Genomic DNA, 16,071 nt, shown 5'->3' with positions numbered 1-16,071 from the left:
TTTCTAACCACTTTGGCAACGTGGGTGTCAAATGAGAGGTCACTATTGACTTGGGTCCCCAGGTCTCTGATTACTTTTTCTGCACTCAGTGGGTTACTGTCTATGTAATAATTTGTGGGTACTTTGTTTTTCCCAAAGGGGATGACTATACATTTTTTGGCATTTAGTTTAAGGCCATGACTCCGGCACCAGTTGTCCGTTTCAGTGAGGCCTTTCTGTAGGATGTATGTGTCAGCTGGTGTATCGACTATGGCGCCTAGTTTGCAGTCATCTGCGAACTTTGTCAGCCACAACCCTCCCATGGGGTATTGTGTCGAAAGCTTTAGCCAAGTCCAGGTAGGCTGTATGGACTGCTTTGCCCTCGTCAATGGCTCTAGTGACTGTTTCGAAAAAGTCAACCAGGTTCAAAAGGCAGGATCTGCCCTTTACAAAGCCGAATTGGGTGGGATCAAGTGTCTGTAGGTCCCCAATGTCTCTGTTTATGAGTTCCATAATGATTCTTTCCATAGCTTTGCAGACCAGGCTGGTTACCAGGGTCTGTAGAGGTGCCTTCTTTGTGGAGTGGGACCACTGTTGCTGTACGCCAGTGTTCAGGTACATATCCTGTAGTAAGGCTAAGGTTAAATAGCATTTTTATGTGCGGGTTTAGCTCCTCTTGGAGTTCACGTAGCACGCAACCTGGGATACCGTCAGGTCCTATTGATGCTGTGTTTTAGCTTTGCTAAGGGCGGTTCTCACCTGGACATCTGAGATGACAGGGAGGTTACATTCAGCTAGGATAAGTATTTTGGGGGTGAGGGAGGGGAGAAATTTGCACAGAACCTGTCTGCCAGAATGTTGGCAATATCTGTGGGTTCAGTGTATTTTTTGTCATTGTGAACTAACTCTGAGCATATCTGAGGGTTTCTGCCCAGGTTTCTAACATAGCAGAAGAAGGCCTTGTGGTTATCTTTAGTGTCCATAGCGATTTTTCTCTCAAAGTTGGCCTTGGATGTTTTTATGAGAGAACGTAGCTTTCTACTAGTGCTGATCAGGGATGTCTTCTCTTTATGGGATTTTGCTCTGTCGTAGCTTCCTTCTTTTGTTATGCAATTTGTTTATGGCTGGGGTCCACCAGACAGGATGCCTGCCCTTGGTGGAGAGGGTTTTGGTTTCATTTGGGATTGCATGATCCATGCATTCTTGGAGATGTCCGTAGAAAGCATTTGTGAAGGATTCAGCATTGTGGGATTTGGTTTCCACTGGCCCAGTGGGTTTAAAGGATACCATCTCAGTCTTAAGAAGTGTAAAGTCGGCTTTTGAGAAGTTTTTCACTGAAGTCTTTTGTGTTGGGGGTGGAGGTGGGATATGTATATCCAGGGTGATTAGTTTGTGGTCAGATCTCACAAGTGAGGGGTATACTTCCGGTGTGGAGCACTTTGCCCCCATGTTTGTGATGATCAGGTCTAGTATATTATCTCCCCTTGTGGGAGAGGTGACTAGCTGTTCCATTGCATTTGAATTTATGAATTCCAGGAACCTTTGGGCTAGGGTGTTAGGGCTAGAATAATGCACCCAGTCTATGTTAGGGTAGTTGAAATCTCCCAATATGATGGTGTTTGCCGAGACATTCATATCCTCCAATGTCTTCAGGAAGGCTGAATGGGGTTCCTGAGATTGGGATGGTGGTCTGTAACATGCTACCAGTTGTATAGCAGTTTTGCATATGGTTAGTTGCACCTGGATGGACTCTGATGCTCCATGTGTTGCCACTAACCTGGAGGTGTGGGTGTCCTTGATGAATATGGACACTCCCCCTCCCTTTTTGGTTTGGCCTGAGTTTTGGGGCCGAAAAGCATGATATGTGGTATAGCCCGATAGCGCTGGGGTGCTCTCAGGAGCCTTGAACCAGGTTTCAGTTACTGCATAGACATTGATGTTCTCCATACTGAGGAGTGCTTCGAGAGCCTGCATCTTGAGATTTAGACTTCTGGCGTTGAGCAGCATTACCCTTAATTTTTTTCCATTTTTGTTTTCTAAGGAGGTGGGTTTGTCTTTTGAGCCTTACCTAAAAAAGGCACTATGGGGGTGGCAAGAGCCTTAGCCAATATCCAGAAGCCCAGTGGTGACAGATGCAAGCCGTCCCTTGCGAAGCAGCGTGGCTTGTCCAGCATGTCATCCCAAGCAGACAGACACTGGATCTCCCTAGAATGACACCAGTAATTGAGCCAATTATTAAAGCTGATCATCTTGTCTTTGTATTGTGGCATCATTCTTGGTGAGGGCAAGATGCTGCTCAGGGTCAGGGTCATACCAGCCTGGGCTACATAATCAGAGAGCTCCTCTATGTCTCTTTTCATGTAGTCCAGGGAGGTACGTCTCAGGTCATTCACGCCAGCATGGACAATGACGGAGTCATATTTGTACTTGCTTTGGAGTGACCTGAGTGCGTGTGTTAAATGGCGGATCCTAGCTCCCGATAGGCATCTCACCGTTACCCTCTCCTTGTTCAGCCTGGTAAGCGGAATGTCAGTGTGTCTGACTATAGAGTCACCTATTACTAGTGTATCAGGCATGGTGTTTGGCCTTAAGGGCTGTGATTGTTTGACACACTGATTTATTGAAGTATGTGTTGCATGTGTTATGTTTTGAGGTGGTGGATTTTTGGGTGTCTGCTTTGGGAGCCTCTGTTGTTTTGGTAAGTTTTTTGTTAGAGCCTCCAAGTATGTCTTTGTGTTATTATGTGTTTGGTTTGCAGTTGTGGAAGGTCTATGTGGGACTGGGTTTGCTGTGTGTGTGGTTACCTTCTCCTCCTGTCTGGTCTGTAAAAGGTCTTCCAACAACAGTTGTAGTGCTTTCCCACCAATATTTGATATTGCTTTTTCCTGACCAGTGTGTGCAAACACACAACTATGCCAACCTCACTTGTGCAATGGTAAGCAAAGAGAAACATTGCCAAACAAAGAGGAAGGGAGTTTATGAAACAGCAATGATAATGTGACATTTGGCATTGATTTTTGGCAAGTGTGTTGCTATGCCTGGTCACACTGTGTCCAATGGTCAACAATGAAATGCAAAATAACATGGCTTTTAAGTCATGACTTTGGAGGGATCAATGGGATGATTTTACCCAAGTTTTGTGCGGAGTTAGCCACTGTTAAAAGTAATTTGCACAATGTGGGGTTCAAACCTATGCAAAAGGGAATGCATACATTTCTGCATAGATGATTAGTCCTCATTGCCACAGAAGTGTTTGCTGGTTATGGTTATTAAAGATATACAGTTTAAAGAGTGACTGGTGCCATGCATTCATTAAGCCTGTATGTGTATGACATTAAAAGGTCCTGGCTTAAGCGTTCTCATGTGCGATTCAGGACTAATGTCTGACAATATACTGGAAATGAAGAAACTTGCATGATATTAGTAACAGAGTGTGAAGTTATGATACATACATCACAATACATTCTGTTTTACAGTTATGCTTGGGTTGTTGTTATTGTTTGCCTTTCGGCTTTTCCCGATTAGGGGTCGCCACACGGTCCGCTAATGATTGGCAGTTGGTTTTTATGGTGTCGAGTTGCCAGCCCGACACCCAACCTTCAACAAAGGCACGCGCATTCAACGCATGTCGTTCGAACGCCCAATCAACCGTGGGGAGGGCATGCAAACTCCATACAGAAGGCACTCCCAAACCAAGCCGAGAATTGAATGGGAGAACCTCTTGCTGTGAGGCAACAACGCTACCGCTGCACCACCGCGGAAGTTCATGCTTGGATTAGGGGAGTGTTGGAGATGATTTCCAGTAAAGTAATGTGTCCATCAGAGATATGCAACAGCATTTTTTATTACATAATCTTCATTGTCATGTTAAACCAGTTGCACACATGACACATATGATACCTACAAAGTATGTTTATGCAAGCAGTAATAATACCTTTCTGTCTATCAACTTGCTATACATATCTATTGGTATGTAGTGTTACCTTTATCATCAAAGTTTTGTAAACAATTACAGTGGAGCACCCTTACTAAAAAGTGAAATTGGATGAATTTGAAACCTGCTCATCTGTATTCTGTCCATGAACTCACTGCACTTATATCTGGTGCCATAACAAAATCTTGGCAGCAGGTGTTACTTCCACACTCAGTACTGTCCAAGTGCTGATGGCCATGCCTCAGTGCTGAGCCTGTTTGATGAAGGAAAGTGAACCAAATTAAAGCTTTCACTTTTTTCCTTAAGTAGTGAACCCTGTTTATGCATAGGTAGGCAACGCACAGTTGTGAAAGGCAATAGTGAACATATACCACTTGTGCAAATACTCATTATGACTCTTCATCAGTAAAAAATAACCACTGTGGGTCTCCAGCCCCACTTTACCTATGTTCTTTGTTTTTTAGCTGAATGTATTTACACCTTGTGCCACAGAGACAGTCAGGTAACAGGAGGAATTTCTGCAGTCATTACCATCCATGATGCTGACCACCGCACAGTGCCCAATGCTGCTAAGCATGTGTGCTCTATAAGGCGACTGAAATTACATTTCCACTTTTTAAGCTGCTAACAATGTTTGCACTATACCACATACCACACATGTAGTAAATAAAAAAAGGATAAAAAAGGGAAACAGAAGGTTAAATAATTAGCTCTGGATTTGAACCTTCAGACTCTTGCACTTATGTAACACAGTTGTAGTGTGTTATCTTTTGCCACAGACACAGCTTTGCAATACCAACCAAATGATATGTATACAGGCAATTCACATTTCATATCTAGTACTAAACAGTTCATACAGTTTGACATTCTCAGCAGATTGTAAATATGTAAATTATATATTTATAGAAATGAGTGGTCACTCAATATTTGTGAACATGTTTTCAAAACTGCGGCTCTGACTTCTCTTTGTATTCTGGAAATCATTCCCTTATCTCTGCTTTATTAATAGACATGCACTCTCTAGTGCAGAATCTCAAGGTGTGATAGAAATACATGACAGTTAACAACAGTTTTCAGCAAAGGCAGGGAACTGTGCTATCAAGCCAAGGGCAGGTACATATGGGGTGTTTGGTTTTGTTTAAAAGCTCACTGCAGTTAGTTCCACACTTTGTAAGTGTATCCTCACTGACACAACCACTTCAGTGAAGGGCGTCTATGCACTACTGTGTTTTGCCTCAGTCTGAGTAATTATTCACAGTTGCAAACCATTACCACCTAACCATGGTGTAGAGTCTACACTATGTTTACATTGGCCACATGGAATCAAACGTTTGGTATTCAGCCATTCTAAGGCGTTTACACCTTATTTGCATCTTTAGAGAGCTCAGAGGGCAGAATCTACACCAAACGGTAACTGTGTAGCTAGGGAACATGAAGGGGGTGGAGATTGTTTTCAGTCATTCTTATTGCTCCACTTGTGGGGCTGTAGGGATAAGTACACTTTTTGGAATGCTTTTTCTATAGTGCACATTTCAGTTTATGCGCCAGATTATTTGGTAAACTGCATAAGTATGTATGACAGATGTTAACCATATCAGATATTGATGGCATTGCTGGACAACTCACACACATTCTACTTTCCTGCATTCACAAGTACCAGTTAAGCAGGTATCTGCCATTCATTCAAGTTCTTGCACATTTATTTTTCTATTACAGGTTCAACACTTACCTTGACAGTCCTTCAGTTACAAATGATGTTATTCGAGGATGAGTCCATACCTCTCAACTGTACAGATTTTTGCAGAATGTCCAGATTTTTGCCTGATATTTTTGGTCTGTTTTTCATAAAATTCTGTTTTTCTGGCAAATTAGTGGCAAATCATTAAAGACTGAAGTTAGAAATAATGACAGACATTTGAGTTTCAGACTTCATTCCTTTCCAAAAAGTCATGCTAATGCAAAACCTGTTATTCTATCAACTTTCTAAGTTTGTAAGAACAATATTTAAAAATTGTTTCTATTTTTGGGCCTTTGTCCCACTTTTATTTATGGCTGTGTCCAGATTTCTTGGTCTAAAAGGTTGAGAGTTTTGGGGATGACGCTCTCTGATGCTGGCAGTACACAGCCAATACATGGGGAAGTAAAGGTTGCGAGCATTGCCTGGCATAACTTTTACTCCATGTATGTGTATAAGATGAAATATGTACCCCTTAGTTGTGCTATCTGTTGCCTATTGGCCAGGCCAATTGCATATTGTGCAGACCTAAGTCTACCTACAGCCACAGCAGTTGGGGTTTACCCCCATTGACTCAACACCTGTGCATGGGTGTGATGACCATGACAGTGAGATGGTGGGACATTTGCTCTAGCCCTTGGTGTTCCTGATGCAGCTGTTTCCACAGGATCATATTGTGTAGGATAGCACAGATTGTAATAATTTTGGCACAAATATTGGATTGTACTGCAGAGCCCCCCCCCCCCCAGTGCATCGAGACACTGAAACCATGACTTCAACATTCCAAAAACATGCTCTATGATATTTCTTGTTTGAGTGTGTGCCTCATTATAGCATTCCTCTGTGGGTGCATGTGCATTTCTGATGGGCATCACAGCCATGGTTTGAGTGCATCCCCTGCATCCCCCAGTAAATGGCCTTGTGAAACATCATCCCTTGAAAGCCTCTGGTAGAGTTGTGAGTTTTGCCAGATATGGGAGTCATGGTAAATGCAGGGTTGCCATCACTCACACAATCAGGATGATTCCCCTAGCATTACACATGACCTCGTGACTTGGCAGTTAATGGAGATGAACCCTTTTCTGTTAATGTAGACTGTTCCCAGGGTGGTGCTTTGATCCCAATATACATGCAGTCTATAGCACCCAAGACTTCAGGGAAATGTACTATGGGCTCCTGCATAATTCCAGTTCTGCCCTTGGGGGTAGGGGGGAATATATATATAGTCACTGGCATGCTGTAGTATAGCATTCAGGAATTGGTGTAGGATCCTGGATACTGATGCCTGTGACACCTCCAACATGCCTCCTGTGGGTCACTGAAACATTCCTTAAATAATATTCCAAGCGTTACACATACTTTGGCCTCCACGGGGGTTGGTTGCCCTCAGTTTGCCCTTGATCTCAGGTGAGGTTGACAGAGGCTGCAGAGTTCCTGAATGTCTGTCGCTATCCATCCTGTAGCACTCTACTATTTCCACCAGATGCAGACCATGGAAAGTTAAACGTGGTGTAAATACCATTCTCCTCCTTGCCCAAAGTCTAGCAGCAGCTGCAGCAGCAGCATGCAGACTTGATCCTATTGCACATACACATACAGAAGAGCAGCAGTAGCACCTAACATTCTTTTTTTGCTGTGTAGTTTCTGTGGATGTATTCCAGTAGGTTTGGAATACAAGGCGGAAGGCTACACTAAGTGAACACAATTGCTTTACAGCCTGTTGAATAGCTTCACCATCTTGGACTTGTTGATTAGCATACAATCCAGCTGCTTATGCAGTAATTAGCATGCCATGATGTATACCATGTTTGCATGGCTCCGGTATCCTGTGAGTGCTATGCCGTGAAGCACACATGGTTTCAGTAAGCCATGTAGGGTTTATTAAATCCTGTCCATTGTATTTTGGTTTCATCAAATTTCGAGAAGAAGCAAGAGGTGGGAAAAATCAGTTTTACTTTGTTCTATACCTTTTCTCCAGGTCTGACTGAATTCAGAGATGGTATATGTTTAGAGATCAGTGGTGAAAAGGCAAATCCCCAGAATCACTAGGTACAGTGAGCTTGCCCCACAATATATATATATATATATATATATATATATATGTTCACATCTATTTGACAATGTTTTCAGTGCTGCTTTCAAAATTTGATTTTTCAATGGTGTTTAGATGTTCTAGCAACAATTTGCATTCCAATTAAACAATGTGTGCTTAATCATAGTGAAACAATTCAGCCACTGTGCCGAGGTGGTGACATTGAACTAAATTCTCTTCCATGCAGTTTATGCTGCAGATGCAATTTTGAGGGTTTCTTTTTATATATAAGTTGATAGCTGCTGGAAGGGGGGGTGAAAATGTTTTCTAATGACTTATTCATATTGCCAGACTTTTTTATTCAACATAAATGGCTCCTTCTACACTCACTGATCTTTACTATGCTCTGAAATCATACATGGTATACAGTCTAGAAATAAATATGTTGAAATTGATATCCTTTGTATTTACCAAAGAATAATGTTTAATACAGTTAACAGTAACTATTTTTCTATTTAATCATTTCTTCCTGTTAACTGACAAGAGGGTACAATATAAGAACAGCAATCAGGAAACATTCCTTATCTCTTATTTAGCCTTTTGATTTACTTACTTGGTATCACAGACAATGATAGGAGGTAGATGACTGACTAAAATCCCTCCTAAAAATGCATAGTACTAATAATAATGACATGAAGAAGAAGAAGATGAAGAATACTTTACAGTCTGTAAATTTCCAGATGGCCATAAGTAATAATGAAGTTTGCATTAAAAGGAGTTGTAGTTAACACTGTACCATTTAATCACTTATTTTAATTAATACAATGATTCTGCATACCAACAGTAAAAATTATACTTCTTTCAGTCACTCTTATATATACTATTTCTTAGGTTGAAATCAAATAGTTCCCTTTAAACTCTGTCCTTTCTTTTTGAATGTCCTGCCTCCCCAATTCTCTTATCTCCCCAATTCTCTTATCTCACATTACTTTTCTCTGAATTTTGATCTGCACCAATAACTGTAACTCTCATCTCTTATGATATTATATCACTGGACCACAGTTATTTAATACTAATCATTAAATATACGGGGTTTAATAACTGTACATCTGCTGCTGTAAAAAAAAAATAATAAAAAAAATTACAAAAAATATCCTATTTCTGGACATGCCTTCTTATTATAATGACCTGTTCATTTAGGTTTAAACTAGGTTGTTCATAAACATAATGTGCAATTGCATCAATCCATTCTGCATGCTAAGTTTGAAATGGCACTGATCATTATTTCTGTTTATAGATTTTGACTGAGATAATGATAGGCAGCACATAAAAAAATAGTTACTTGGTCTTTCAGTATGTACCAGTGTGCATTGTATGTGACTGTGTACTATGTATATCACCAGGGTGCATTGTATGTCACTGTGTATTGTGTATATCACCAATGTGCATTGTACATCACTGTGTACTGTGTATAACACCAGTGTGTACTGTCTATCACTGCGTACACTGTATAGCACCACTGTGCATTGTGTGTCACTGTGTATGTGTATAGCACCAGTGTGTATTGTATGTCACTGTGTACTGTGTGGGTTCCTATCAGAAGACCGAAGACGCATTTTGTCTAATGCATCTTGGTCAAACTTCAAATGTCAAAAATGCAAAATGACGAAGCGGCATGTAAGCAAATTGTTTCCCTGGGAAAGAAGTTGCTTGGCCGCTTCTGTCACTTTGCCATTTTCGGCACTGTAGTGCGATCTCGGAGTTGGTATATTTAAGTAGGGGGGGTAATTTTTTTTTTTTTTGGGAACAGCAATTTTTTTCCCTGGGAAAAAAAAATCACTGTTCTGGTAGTTCGATGTGTTGTGAATTTGAACATTTGAGTTCGATATAACAGTGTTCGATCATTTGATCGTTCGTTGTTATAATATAGACCCTACTGTGTAGAGCACCAGTGTGCACTGTACGTCGCTATGACCTGTGTTTAGCACTAGTGTGCATTGTATGTCACTCTGTGCATATCACCAATGTGCATTGCACATCACTGTGTACTGTGTATATCCCCAGTGTGCATTGTATATCCCTGTGTACTGTGTATAGCACCAGTGTGTATTGTATGTCACTGTACGCAGTGTATAGCACCAGTGAGCATTGTATATCACTGTGTACTGTGTATAGCACCTGCGTGCAATGTATGTCACTGTGTACTATCTATACCAGTACCACAGCATGAACTGTTGTGTATCAAGGCAGTGCTACACAATGTAGCAGGGAAAGGCTGTTCTGTAAGATAACTGCTTAGTAATGAATCCTGTGTTTCCATTCTTTATTAAGTAGTATTCCCTGCCACACTGTGCTCTGCCATCATACCATACAGTGGTTTATAAAAGTGTTTTGTTTGTTAGGCATGATGGCAAAGCCAAGGACATTACCATATTACAGTAATGAGGGGGTTCTGCTGCTATAAGAGCTCCCATTGGTAGGATCTCTACAGCATCACTGTGATGGCATGGTAACACAGGTGGTTGTGATAGCAGGTTTGTTTCACCAAAGGATCCCCTGTCCCCCTTACTCATGTGTGCCAACCCTAACCTTAAACTTAACACTACGCCTGTCCCTAGCACTAACCCTACATGTTGCTAAATACCCTTTCCCCAACAGTACTACAATACTTGATCTGAGTTTTGTAGCTGGAGTTTAATGATATGGGGCTTTTTTTACTGAAGAAGTATTTAATGTTTTGTGATTCACTCTTATGAGTCATTCAGTATTTTGTGACTCTTTCTTTTTATTCTACCATCGTGATTGTCTCTTTTAAGTTTTCTACCTTTCATGATGCAATCAGTGTGTGTGTGTGTGTGTGTGTGTGTGTGTGTGTGTGTGTGTGTGTGTGTGTGTGTGTGTGTGTGTGTGTGTGTGTGTGTTTGTGTAGATACATACATGACTCTATGACAGACGTGTCTGTCATAACACTACAACAGTTCAAATCACACAGATTCAAATACACTTCAAATGTAATCACAAAAATTAAAAAAAAAAAATCTAACCACCTGCAGTACTCCCTGGTAATTATATATACCAACTGTTCAATACTGTGCTACACCGGGAAAGTGTAAATTCACCGATCCCCACTATACCACCATCTTGAGGCATTATGTGCAATCAGCTGCACTGACTTTTTTTTTAGTCAAAAAGTTACCATTTCAAAGGGCTGAAGGTAATATATATATATATATATATATATATATATATATATATATATATATATATATATATATATATATATATATATATATATATATATATATATATATATATATATATGCAAACACATACAGACATCTTTTATGAGGCTTTGTCAAGACACCTTATGTTATACTTTGTATAGTATTAAGTTTGTAGAAATGTCTATAATGTTGAGCAAGAAGAGAGTAAGGCTTATATAACACTGCTAAAAATGACAATTTTAACTTTGGTCTTTCATATATAGAACAGTATAGGCAATGTGATAAATGCTTTATATGATTTGTTCCATTAGAACATGTGCAAGAAAATAAAAAAAAAAAACAAGATGATGTATTGTCATCCTTTTTAACTTCCAAAGGGCAGTGCACATGTAAGATAGCATGGTGCTATAAAACATGAAGAACGCAATCTAGAATTCAAGAAAAAATTCACAATTGTAATGCTTTACAAGAACTAGGCAATAATCTGTATGCAGTATCAGTTAACAGCTGTGTATAGTTTCACAGCCTTCTTGCTTGCCTTCATTTCTGTGCTGGGTTGTGAAATAAAACACGCATGCACCTATTGTCTGGACTGGCTTTGAACTGCCATGTGACTAATTAAAGAAGTTCTAACTGACAAAACTAAGCAAATGCTGCTAAACTGTCGCAATATGTTATGTTTTGTAGTCTTGTTGATCTCACAAAAAAATCTGACTTTGTGTAATTCTTATCGCCAAGTTAAAGTCCTTTGGCATCAAGCTCAAGGGCATCAATGCATTTTGCAGAAAATGGAAAAAATATTAATATTTCCTCTGCATACATGTCCATCCCTAATTAAAATTCTGTTCTACCTTGTCATTGGCAAGATCTTTAACATGTTATTTTGTGACAAAATGATTGCAATGCTTTTAAATGAGCTATCCAAATAAAAAGTCAAAACAATTTAAAAACTGTGGCAGTTGAACAATTTGACATCTATTAACACACAGCAAAGGGGAAACTTTTAAATATACTTAAGAAAATCAACATACTTGAATGCTAATGCTCTCAGAGGTCACAGATTAGGTGAATATTTTCTATCTTGCAGAACAATGCCATCCAATTCGTTTGCAAAGGCAGCAAGCTAAAAGCTCCTAATGGAAGAAAGACATTTGCCTGATTTCCTTGCATTTGAATAAGTTGCTTTATATGCAAATTAAGGAAGGAGAGTTTTGAATACCAATAAACAGTAGAACATTATCCAATATTTTGAAAGCACTACCATATGAATAAAGTCAAAGTCATATGATACTACTAAAATGCACAGATCAGTTTTGTGACAAACCATTTGCTTGTGAACATCTCTGTCTATTTACAGTGCACTTTCTGGGATCCCTACATAGCAGTGCACAGTAGAGTTAGGGGACAAGAAAACAAAGCAGTCTGTGAAACTTGTATGCCAGACTGGAATAAAATGCGAAGTATGCATGCCACTGTGTTTTCTTAAGTTTGTTAGGCAGTTTTTTGTTTGTTTTTTTTACATGCATCTCAGTTTGTGTAAAGATTAGTATTTGTATTCTAATCATTTCAGCTTCATTCTGCATGTTTAAAAAATATAATAAGAATAGGGGATCTATGTCAATGTGAGTCAGCAAATAACCAAAAAACATATAACATTAAAGAAAAGTTGAAAATGTTAATGTTGACACTTGTGACAATTAAATATGATCTTCTAGAGTGAAATATCTGTTGAAAGGGCCAACTAGTGAGTGTCTCATTCTGGGCAAGTGGTTTTAGTGTTTTGTCGCAGCACCTATACCTTGCAAACAACCACGGAGACATAAAAAAGTTGATGAGTAAGTGACCTTATAATTTAATGGATTCCATGCCATTTGTAAGCAAGACAGTCATGTCACATCTGGCATGTATCATCTTTTGTATGGATATTTAAGACATGCTGCACTAGTTATTACACCTCTCTCTGTAAACACAATGCTTCTATCAACAAACAACAAATGTATACATAAACTATGTTAGTACTTTAAACCAGGGAACTCATATGGGAGACATGCATAATTGTTCTGGTGTAGAAGTTAGAAAAATATGCACACAGCATTGTCACCAGGATTCATGAAGGTCCGTGTCGGAATAGCCTTATTATAACACAGAGTGGTATGTCTCAGTGTAGAACAGCAGCGAGCCTTGAATATTAATGAAGGTGCACTGCTGTAGTCCTACACAGACACGATCTTTGTGTATGAGCACATGGGGTGTGTCTGAGAGCAATGCTCTTACAATACACATGCCCCCTGCACTCCATAATTGACGTACATCAATGTAATGGTGACGAGAGGGTCCGCGAAATACCTCTCAACCTCTTAGAGTGTAAGATATCTGGAGAAAGGAAATAAAAGTCTGGTTCACAGACTTAAGTTGATATAATAATAGGTTATGTATTAGCATGAATGTGCTGAAGGGAATGAAGTGTAAAACACAAATGTCTGTCAGTATTTTCTAACTGCAATCTTTAATGATTTGCCACTAATCCGCCCAAAAGCCACAATTCTATGAAAAATGGACCAAAAATATAAGGCAAATATCTGGACAGTGTGTGACAATTTGTACAGTTGAGAGATATGGCAGACACTGTGAGTGTCTGTGGAGAATACCTCAAATGCAAAGCCTGCCATGTCATCACCATTGTAAAAGCACAGCCCCCAACCGATAATGTTGCAGAAATCAATGTGCATACCCCTACAGTACAAAAATAAAACACAACAGTTTAATTTTTTTTGCAGTCTGCAATAAAGTTTAAGCATAGCTGAGCAGGTGTGCACATCGCACAGCTCTGTTTAGCCTAGCTTACACACCATGAGGAGCTAAATAGGCATATACTCCTAAGCGCAGCAATAGGCCAACAGTGAAGTGGTTAGAGTGTTTACCTTGCAAATAGTTGTTCCTAGTTCAATCCCCGTTAAAACCAATTAACATTTTACATGTGAAAGGAGCACATAATTTATTTTTTTAATAATTAGGTAGTAAAGAACACATATTTGTTAACCAGAGTAGTACAGTAGGCCCAGATTTGAGGTGTGGGTGCAATAAAGTTGTGAAACCCCATTATAAACACAAGTGCCCCATACAGTATAGTCACACAAGAATAGATGTAATGGAAGCACATTAGGGGATGTCAGGGAAGGTAAACAAATTTATAATATGTCAGGAATGATGAATTAATCCCATACAGGTGGTAGTCCATAAAATAAAACATAAGCAATGCTAAGCATTGCACAGATATGCTGACCGGGTGTATTCGTTGTGTAAATATGAATGCTAAGCAATGAGTAGCCCAGTTAAGTGGATCTGCCCATTAGTAAGCAGTGCTGAACCTGCCCCTTTAAGCACTGCCAACCTTAGATAAGCAGGTTTGCTCGTAGCTTAGCTTAGCTCAGTATATTCAAAGCTGTCCAATCACGGCAAAGGGTGGGAAATCGGCCATATTTAAACCTTGCAGGTGAGAATACAGCTCATAACTGGTTGTAGCTCCACACTGTAGGCAGTGTGGCAGGTGTTGGACAGAGCATGCACTTTTGGGCACAGTGCTAGGGCATATAGAAGTCCATGGTCATGGTAGGACTCCTTGTAAAAAAAAACATGATGTGAGACTGCTACAGGACCAGTACCAGGGCTCCCAATACAAAGTGGAGACCTGGGAAAGTCTTGCCTGTGATCTCACCAGTGCCACTGGTATCCCTTGGACTGGTAAGTAGATCCGGCACCACTATGCTGACTTGAAGCGGAGGAAGAAGGAGCTCTTGGACCAGTAGGTCCAAGAAGCACAACAGAGTGATGATGTCCCAGCAATGTGTAAGTATTCATAGCAATGACTGTTTACCAAAGTCCAGCCTGTGTATGTGATGGATAGGTATGCATAAATGTTTCTCTATCTTCATTAAAGCTCCAGCTGAGTGGGCTGCAAACTAGGAAGCCCATGCCAGCAGGTTGCAAAGGCTGCATCGTGAGGCTGGTGAGTAACAATAAAGCTTGTAGTATTCATATCAAATAAATATAAAGGAGTAGAATGTCACCTGGCAGTATTAAAATGGGTATGGTTTGTACTGAATAAATCAGACAATATTACAACAATAGTCTCATATAGGTTATATATAAATAAAACTGTAACTACCTTTCAATAAAATTCAAAACCATGGAATGATTGTGTTTACTCTGGTATGATATGTTTTGAAATGTGTACAGGTTATGCATAGCAACTATAGCTCTGAAAGCATTAAACAATCAAGTCTCATCTGACAAAGTTAGTGCCACTATAAGACACGAGATTAACTGATATTAAAAATGTCATGCACCAAGTTTTGATATCTGAATAGTAATGTTGTGTTAACCACTGTTTTCCACACTGTGCTATGTCAAAAGGTATGTATAGGAATATATGTATAAGAATGTTGTAATTACAAGGTCAGATAGTACAACAAAGAGAGAATGAGAAAGAAATCATTCAAAAAAAGACAGCATTTTTTCAGTAGCGCCTTCTGATGAAACACACACTTGTTATATTTTTAGCAGAAACAGCCACGGTTCGAATCCCGGGAGTGGTAGTAAGCTGTATGCATAATTTCAACTAGGATTTTGTGAAAATGTGTAGAAACAGTTAGGTTGTGTTAACAAACATTCCTTCCACAGGTCTTCCAAGTAAGAGAAGGTATAAAGTAGCTATAAGAAGGCTGTAGTTATACTGTGTCCAACACCCATAGTCCAACCCCAAGGCTGCAAATGTCAGCAAGATAAGTACATACACCAAGTGGTTGCCACCAAGAAAGAGTCAAAACTGTCATGCTATCAGAGCTACTGGGCCCTGCTAACAACAACCAGAGTGACCGATAGAATTCAAGGCAGAGTGTGTCAGTAGCATGCACACACACACACACACACACACACACACACACACACACACACACACACACACACACACACACACACACACACACACACACACACACACACACACACACACACACACACACACACACACACACACACACACACACACACACACACACACACACAGTATGAGTGCACATATGTAACCCTGACTATGTGAATATGGGTAGAAAAAGTCATGTAGTATTATTAACAAACATTCCCTCCACAGGTCTTCCAGATAGTAGTT

The sequence above is a fragment of the Protopterus annectens genome, chromosome 2.part2 (genome assembly GCF_019279795.1).
Source record: "Protopterus annectens isolate FY-2018-M chromosome 2.part2, PAN1.0, whole genome shotgun sequence".
In the NCBI taxonomy this organism is placed as follows: domain Eukaryota; kingdom Metazoa; phylum Chordata; order Ceratodontiformes; family Protopteridae; genus Protopterus; species Protopterus annectens.
The sequence above is the reverse complement of the archived record's forward strand: the minus strand, read 5'-3'. Positions refer to the sequence as shown.